Here is a 7793-nt window from a genome sequence, read left to right as displayed (position 1 = left end):
TTATATATTAATATTGTCACATCAAAAGAAATCTGATGTAACATATCTAACAAATACTCTTCCTCTTTCTTATTATCATACTTGCAATTTATTTTTTATTACATTTTTTTAATATAATATTTGGTAGAACTATTCATATGTCATAAGTTACAAATTACAATACAATAAATATCATTTATCAGTTATTCGACATTCATTGTTACTCCATCATTATTGATAACGGTTATTCCTCCATCATATTCGACATTCATTGTTACTCCATCATTATTGATAACGGTTATTCTCTTTCTATGGTTTTAACTATCAAACGGTTCTTCTCTTTCTAGATAAAAATTTATTAAAATAGACTATATATATTAAAATAGACTCCCACATAAACATCATATATATATATATTAAAATAGACTCCTACATCTTCATCAAATATTGTGCCACCTAAAAGCTCATGTGGCACATCTAAAAGTTCTGTCATGAGAAAACATTCTGCATATGCAAGTTTTCACAACTCCACTTTATCAACTCAAAAGAAAATCTCTTTGGAACCCAATTATTTTCAAAGAAGTAGATATAGTTGAAAAATTCTTTTTTTTACTCAACTTTTGAATGAGTGGTATTTTGTAACATATTATACCTATTTGCTCATTTTTCTCAAAATCTTGATTGTTCTTAGTTAGAGTATTGTTTTTGCAGACATATTTTAACTCATTTATGACATGAAAGTGTATTGGCTCCTCAAAAGATAAAGAAGAGTGTCCACATTCAGCTTTATATGAGTGTTAGTATTGTGTATTCGAGAGAAAACTATGTACCATTTATATTAAAAAAGTATTTGTGGTTTTTTTACGGAGATGTTTTATATTGTCAATTTTTTTTAAAATACTACCAATTTTAAATTTCTACATATGTTTTACCTTTACTCAACCGTACATACGAGTTGTTTGTGAAGATTCTCAAATCATGTTGTATAGAAGTCTCATACTTAAAATATTGAAATTTAGGTTTTTTACTTCTTTGACATGATTGTAATGAAATGAATATTAAATGACAAACTCATTTTTATAATTTTCTAACAATATTTTGACAATAAATTTAGATTTGACAACAAAAAAAGAGCATGATTAATTTGATTTTGTGGTAGATAATTACATATATTAATATTTATTAAAATACTTTTAAGACTTTTAACACTAAATATAATTTATGAATTTTATTTGTAGGATGATCTTCACTATGCAAAACATTTTACATATTTTCAAATGTGTATTTGCCAACTCATATATAATAATTACTCAAATAAATTCACTTGAAAAAAATACTCTACAAACTAAATAAGTAGATTATATTATTTTTTGAAATATTAAAATCTTATTCACAACTATTAATATGATGAAGTATACATATTCCGCGCAACGCGCGGGTTCTATTCTAGTTTAACTTAAAATCGATACCCCAATAGTTTAGCTAACAAACACTATTGATATGGAATGTAACTCGCTATTGCATGAGATGCTTCAAGCTTCTGTGATTAGTGTAAACCACAAACGGGTGTCCCAACAAATAAAGACACCAAATTTGAATAAATAAGATTAGGGCTATGAGCTCCTTTTCACAAATGGATTTAGCAATATTTCCATTTGACAAGGCTTTGCAAAAATATGCAATTGATTATCTATTTTGCATCACATAAACACTTATCCTTCTCCCTCTTGTGTCGCATTCCACTTTAAAATGACGATTGAAAATATGATAGGGGTTGTGTCATCACCCTTTTGGGAGTATAAAAAACTTATGAAATCGTTGACCTCTTTTATAATTGTTTATATTGGTTAATTCACTGAATGGTTATCTATTTTCGAAAAGTCATTGACAAACTTATGATATTCATCAGTTAATTTCAATAAATCTACATTATCTTTACTGATTTAGGAGTAGGCTAATTGAGTGTACACTTTATTTTAGAGGGATCAATGACAACCCCTTATATAAAGATGATATGACCCAAATAATCAACCTTGCTCCCCTAAATTCACATTTCTTATTTCCCACAAAATAAGGAGAAGAAAATATTTTCAATACAATAGAGAGGTTATTCATGCGTTCTTCCTTAATACAGCTACTATATATAAGGATATCATTAAAAAAAACAAAAAATGAACTTGCATAAAAAAATAGTCTTGACCATTCATTCTAGTCTAACTAGAAAATGGTTGGATCACTTGTCAACCCAAACGACATTACCAGGAACTCATAATGCGCACTATGTGTCAGGAAATGTAGTTTTGTAAACATGATCTTCATGCACCCTTATTTTATGGTATCTATACTTTAGGTCAATCTTTGAAAACACAATAGCACCAAACAACTCATACAACAACTCATCAAATAGTGGAATATGATTTGTTTGGAATCGTGATTTTATTTAAGGCTCTATAGTCCACACATAGTCTCCAAGAGTAATCTTTGTTCATTATTGTGCAAAGACATGTGCAAATATACACAATCAAACAAGTAATAAAGTGATAAGTGAAGATTGTTCCCACGATAATTGATTTTGTTTAATTCCATTAATCATATAGTTAATCAAATTAGTTAGTGGGTGGAAAATGGGTAACAATAACATTCATATGATCAAAAGAAAATAAGATTAAAGCAGTAAATAATGCTAATGTTTAGATCTGATTGGGTAAAATGGTTGGAGAATGCTTCCTTTGAAATAAATAAGTTACTAGGTGATGCTCCAGAGTTCTACAACATTTAAATGCATAATATAAACCAAAGGCGTTTGTCAACAACGTGAAAAAATAGAATGATATTAAATTTCTCTTATTTATAACATCGCCTTAAATCCATTCTATTGATGTTAATACAAATTCATTCACTTTATTATTCTAAATTTTATGTGTAAGTATTTAGATTAGTTTAATCTGTCTATTAACTAAACTACCATATTAGTTATGTGAAAACCATTCATTAAACTCTTTTGATATTTAAACCAAGTGACCTCAAAATAAAAATTTAGCATAAACATACAGAGGTTAAAAATGCTAGCATCAATGCACATCACTTAAACATACCTAATTCATATCAGATTTCACATAATGTGTTTTAGTTCATAGTGAGCATAACAAAAACTATACACAAGAAACAAAGTTTTACATCCCTTACAACTTAAAAGATATAAAATAGAAATAATCTAAGTTGAATCACCAAAGTGAACTAATGATTTGTCAACCATGAGTGCTTCAGTCGGAGATACAACATCTCAGTCGAAGATACTACACTTTACTCTGGTTCTACTATGGATGAATGAAAATGGAATGGAAGTTTGAGGTTGGAACTACAATCAGACCTAGGGTAAATAATTTTTTAATGTCAAATTTATACTCTGTCCCTTTACATAATGAATCACCCCTAAAATGGTAATGAAAGAGAACACGAGAAGGAATATTCCTTATCCATGCAATATGCACATGTCATCCAAAATGGAGACCACAAATCTGGTCTTGGGTTCATGTTTATGCGATGAACCAAGTCTCTTTGCAAAATTTCTTGAAATAATTTAAGATGTTGTCCTAGTATTTTTTCTAACGACGTTTGGTTTTCTTCCTTCAGTTATAACCTTTGCTTGTCCTCTATTTGTTGTAAGTTGGATCATATACCTCTTATCCCCCTTCCAAAGGCACCTCTTGAAAACCTATTCAACGAGTAAGGGTGGACTTGCTCCAAAGATTTGATGCACAAATTGCGTTGACAATTCTTTCTGATCCAAATCACCTTCCCCAAAGTACACAACTAGGAAATTCTAAGATTCAAACCTCATCGTATATGTTGAATTCATTATTGGTCAATTGAATCTTCAACCCCTCAGTTAAAATAATCTATCCATCCAAGCCATCCCTTATTATTCGTTATGTAACCAACCCATTTTGTGCCCTATTTAATGTTTCCTATTATAAACATTCCAAACCTTTGAAATGAATTTAGGGTATAAGAGGAATAACATAAAAAAAATTCTCAAAAGGACTAAGCAAAATATAAGCGAGATCAAAGGTACCATATGCGAATACAATATCAGTCTTTTTATCTATTTATCAAACCATTAGAGTTAATTATTAGGTGACTTGTAATTCAAGTAATGTAATAATTCAATGTAATAACTAACTAACCAATCAATTAGTTAGATTTCAGTAAGAATGTGTAAGAATAATTCATGTATAAATAGGTTTGGAAAACCATGAAATATACAAGTCTTATAATTCATTTTTGGGTGTGCATGATTAATTTCTTGTTGTGCAAGCAACTGCAAAAGCTAACAAATTGGTATCAAGAGTTGGGTTCGATCCTAATCAACATCACAACACGAGTGAAGTGTGACGATTAAACACGAGCGAAGTATGAGGATTAAACACGAGCGAAGTATGAGGATTAAACACGAGTAGAGTAAGGATGAATCCAAGTGGAAACAATGACAATTTTCCAGCACATATGTCTCACTTTGATGGAAAATATTAGAATAAATGGAGAATTCAAATTCGTGCCTTATTTGGATTCCAATAAGTCTTTGAGATAATAGAGAAAGGGTATGATGATCTGGGAGCCAACCCAATAGAAGCACAAAGAGCAAATTAAAAAAAAAAAATTAAGAAGAAAGATTGCAAGGCTACATTCGTCCTTCATCAATGTCTCGACACAACAAATTTTGATAAGATTTCTGAAGCAAGAAGTGCAAAAGAAGTCTGAGACATTATTGATAAATGTTATTCAGGAGAAGCAAATGTCAAGAAGGTGAAATTAAAAACACTTCAAAGACAATTCGAACTACTGCACATGGAGGAACAAGAGAAAGTGTCAGATTTAATCTCAAGATTGACAAGCACCACAAATTAGATGGTTGGATGTGGTGAGAAGCTGTCATAACAGAAGATGTGTGAGAAGATCATAAAGTCCTTACATCCCAGGTTTGACTACATTATATGTGCCATTAAAGAATCTAAATACATTTCAACTCTAAGTCTTGAAGAATTGCAAGGGACATTAGAAGTAAGAGAATTGAGAATGAGTGAAAGGAGTGGAGGGAGGTCTGAAGGTCAAGCATTGAAAGCTCAAATAAACAAGAAAGTTGATAAAAAAATGGAAAAAGAACAATAAAGATAAGTTTAAGAAGTATGATGATAAATATGAATCCTCATCAAAAGGAGGAGGTGGAAATGGTAAACCCAAAGGAAAATCAAAGAAATTTGACAAGAAGATGGTACAATGCTATAATTGTGAGAAGTTTGGTCATTTTGCTGATGAATGCTGAGCTGGAAAAGGCAAACAAAAGAAGAAGGACGAGGATAAGGCTTGTGCTACACAAGAAGATTATTCAGATTCAGACATAGTCTTGTTGATGGCTACAACAAATCAAAAACCTTCTTAATCTCAATTTTGGTTCCTTGATGCTGGTTGTTCCAATCACATGACCAGTCACAAATAATAGTTGGTGGACATTGATACATCAAGAAAAAGTAAGATCATATTTACTCATGATAGAACATTGAAAGATGAAGGTGATGGAAGCATGGTGATTAAAAGAAAGAATGGAAAGACAATGGTAATTGAGAATGTGTTATATGTGTTAAGTATGAAGAACAATCTATTGAGTATAGGCCAGGTAATTAAAAAAGGGTTTCAAGTGATAATGAAAAATGATGCGCTGGAGATGTATGATAGACGGAAGAGAATGATAGTGAATCTCTGTCATAAATATGCAGGCTGTAGACATTCAATGCTTGAAGGCAGTAAGTTTAGTGGATGAGAGTTGGTTGTGGTACCTAAGGTTTGGCCATTTGAATTTTAGAAGTCTGCAACAACTTGGCACAAATAATATGGTGAATGGCATCCCTGGGATTGATGCTCCTCAAAAGGTGTGTGATGTATGTGCCAACAAGAGCTAATGATTGTCTTGAAGTAGTTCATAGCGATATATGTGGACCATTTGAGGTGCCATCATTGAGAGGTAATTCATAATATTTATTGATGAATTTAGTAGAATGTTGTGGATATACTTGATAAAAACTAAAGATGAATTCTTGAAATTTTCAAGAATTTCAAAGTGAAAGTTGAAAAACAGTGTGGAAGAGTTGTCAAAGTGCTAAGGACAGATGGAGGTAGTGAATATACATCACATGAGTTTGAGGAATTATGTCTTAAAAATGGGATTGAACATGAAGTGATTGCTCTATATACACTTCAACATAATGGACTGACTGAAAAAAGAAACAAAGCTATCTTAGACATGACTAGGAGTATGTTGAAAATAAATGAGTTCCACGCAAGTTTTGAGGTGAGGCTGCATCATCTGCTATTTATATCCTGAATAAATGTCCAACAAAAAGATTGCTTGAGAAAGTTCCAGATGAGATTTTGAGTGGCAAGAAGCAAGTTGTAGGACATTTGAGAATATTTGGATCTCTATGCTTCAAGCATGTGCCAGAACAAAAGAGAAGAAAATTACAAGTTAAGAGTGAAGTCATGATTTTAGTTGGATATCATCCAACTAGTGCATACAAGTTGTATGACCCTACTAAAGGGAAGATTGTGGTTAGTAGAAATGTGAAGATAGCTGAGAAATAATATTGGGACTGGAAGTAGAAGGCCAACATCACCGGCCAACAAACACAAGTCCCTGCATCATTGTTGGATGATTTTCGAAATAGTGAAGATATAGTTTAAGAGAGAATATAATCAAGCAGATCATAGAGGTCAAGGCAACCACCAACACATTTAAGTGAGTTTGAAGTATACAATGATAATGCGATTGATAATAATGGATATCTAATGCATTTTTCTCTATTTGCTAATACATAACCACTAAATGTTAAAGAAGTTATGAAGAGATGACCTTGGAAAGAAGCAATGATGGAAGAAATCAAGGCAATTGAAAGGAATCAGACTTGGTACTTAATTGATTTATCTCCAAAACAGAAACAAATATGAGTCAAATGGGCTTACAAGCTCAAGCTAAATCCAGATGGCTCAATTATCAAATACAAAGCTAGATTAGTTGCCAAATGATTTCTACAAAGAGCAAGACAAACTATTTTGAAGTGTTTGCTCCAATAGCTAGAATTGAGACAATCAGACTAGTGATAGCACTGGCTAGTGCAAGAGGCTGGCTGATGTGCCCACTTGATGTCAAGTCTACGTTTTGGAATGGACTACTTGAAGAAGAAATGTATGTTTCTCAACCACTAGGATTTGTGATCAAGGGAAAGGAGAATAAGGTGCTCAGATTAAGGAAGACTCTTTATGGCTTGAAGCAAGCTCCAAGAGCTTAGAATAAAAGAATTGACTCATTCATTATCAGCATTTGGCTTCATCAAATGCTCAGTAGAATATGGGGTTTATATGAAGCATTGCACTCAGGATGGGAGGCCAACAATGCTCATACTTTGTCTATATGTTGATAATTTGTTAGTGACTGGAAGCAACAAGAAAGAAATTGAGGAATTCAAGATTATCATGAAGAATGAGTTTTACATGTCAGCCTTAGGAAAGCTAACATATTTCCTGGGCATGGAATTCACTGAAACTAAGGAAGGGTTGGTGATGCAACAAAAGAAATATGTTGATGAAATCTTGAGAAGGTACAACATGACTAGTTGCAACCCTGCTGTCACTCAAGTTGAAGTCAATGCCAAGCTAGGAAAAGAAGTTGAAGAAGAGTTGGCTAACACCACCTTGTTCAAACAAGTTGTTGGATCTATAAGGTACTTGTGCAACATCATACCTGATCTATGTTATAGTGTTGG

The sequence above is a fragment of the Cicer arietinum genome, chromosome 3 (genome assembly GCF_000331145.2).
Source record: "Cicer arietinum cultivar CDC Frontier isolate Library 1 chromosome 3, Cicar.CDCFrontier_v2.0, whole genome shotgun sequence".
Classification (NCBI taxonomy): Eukaryota; Viridiplantae; Streptophyta; class Magnoliopsida; order Fabales; family Fabaceae; genus Cicer; species Cicer arietinum.
This window is presented reverse-complemented; position numbering follows the sequence as displayed.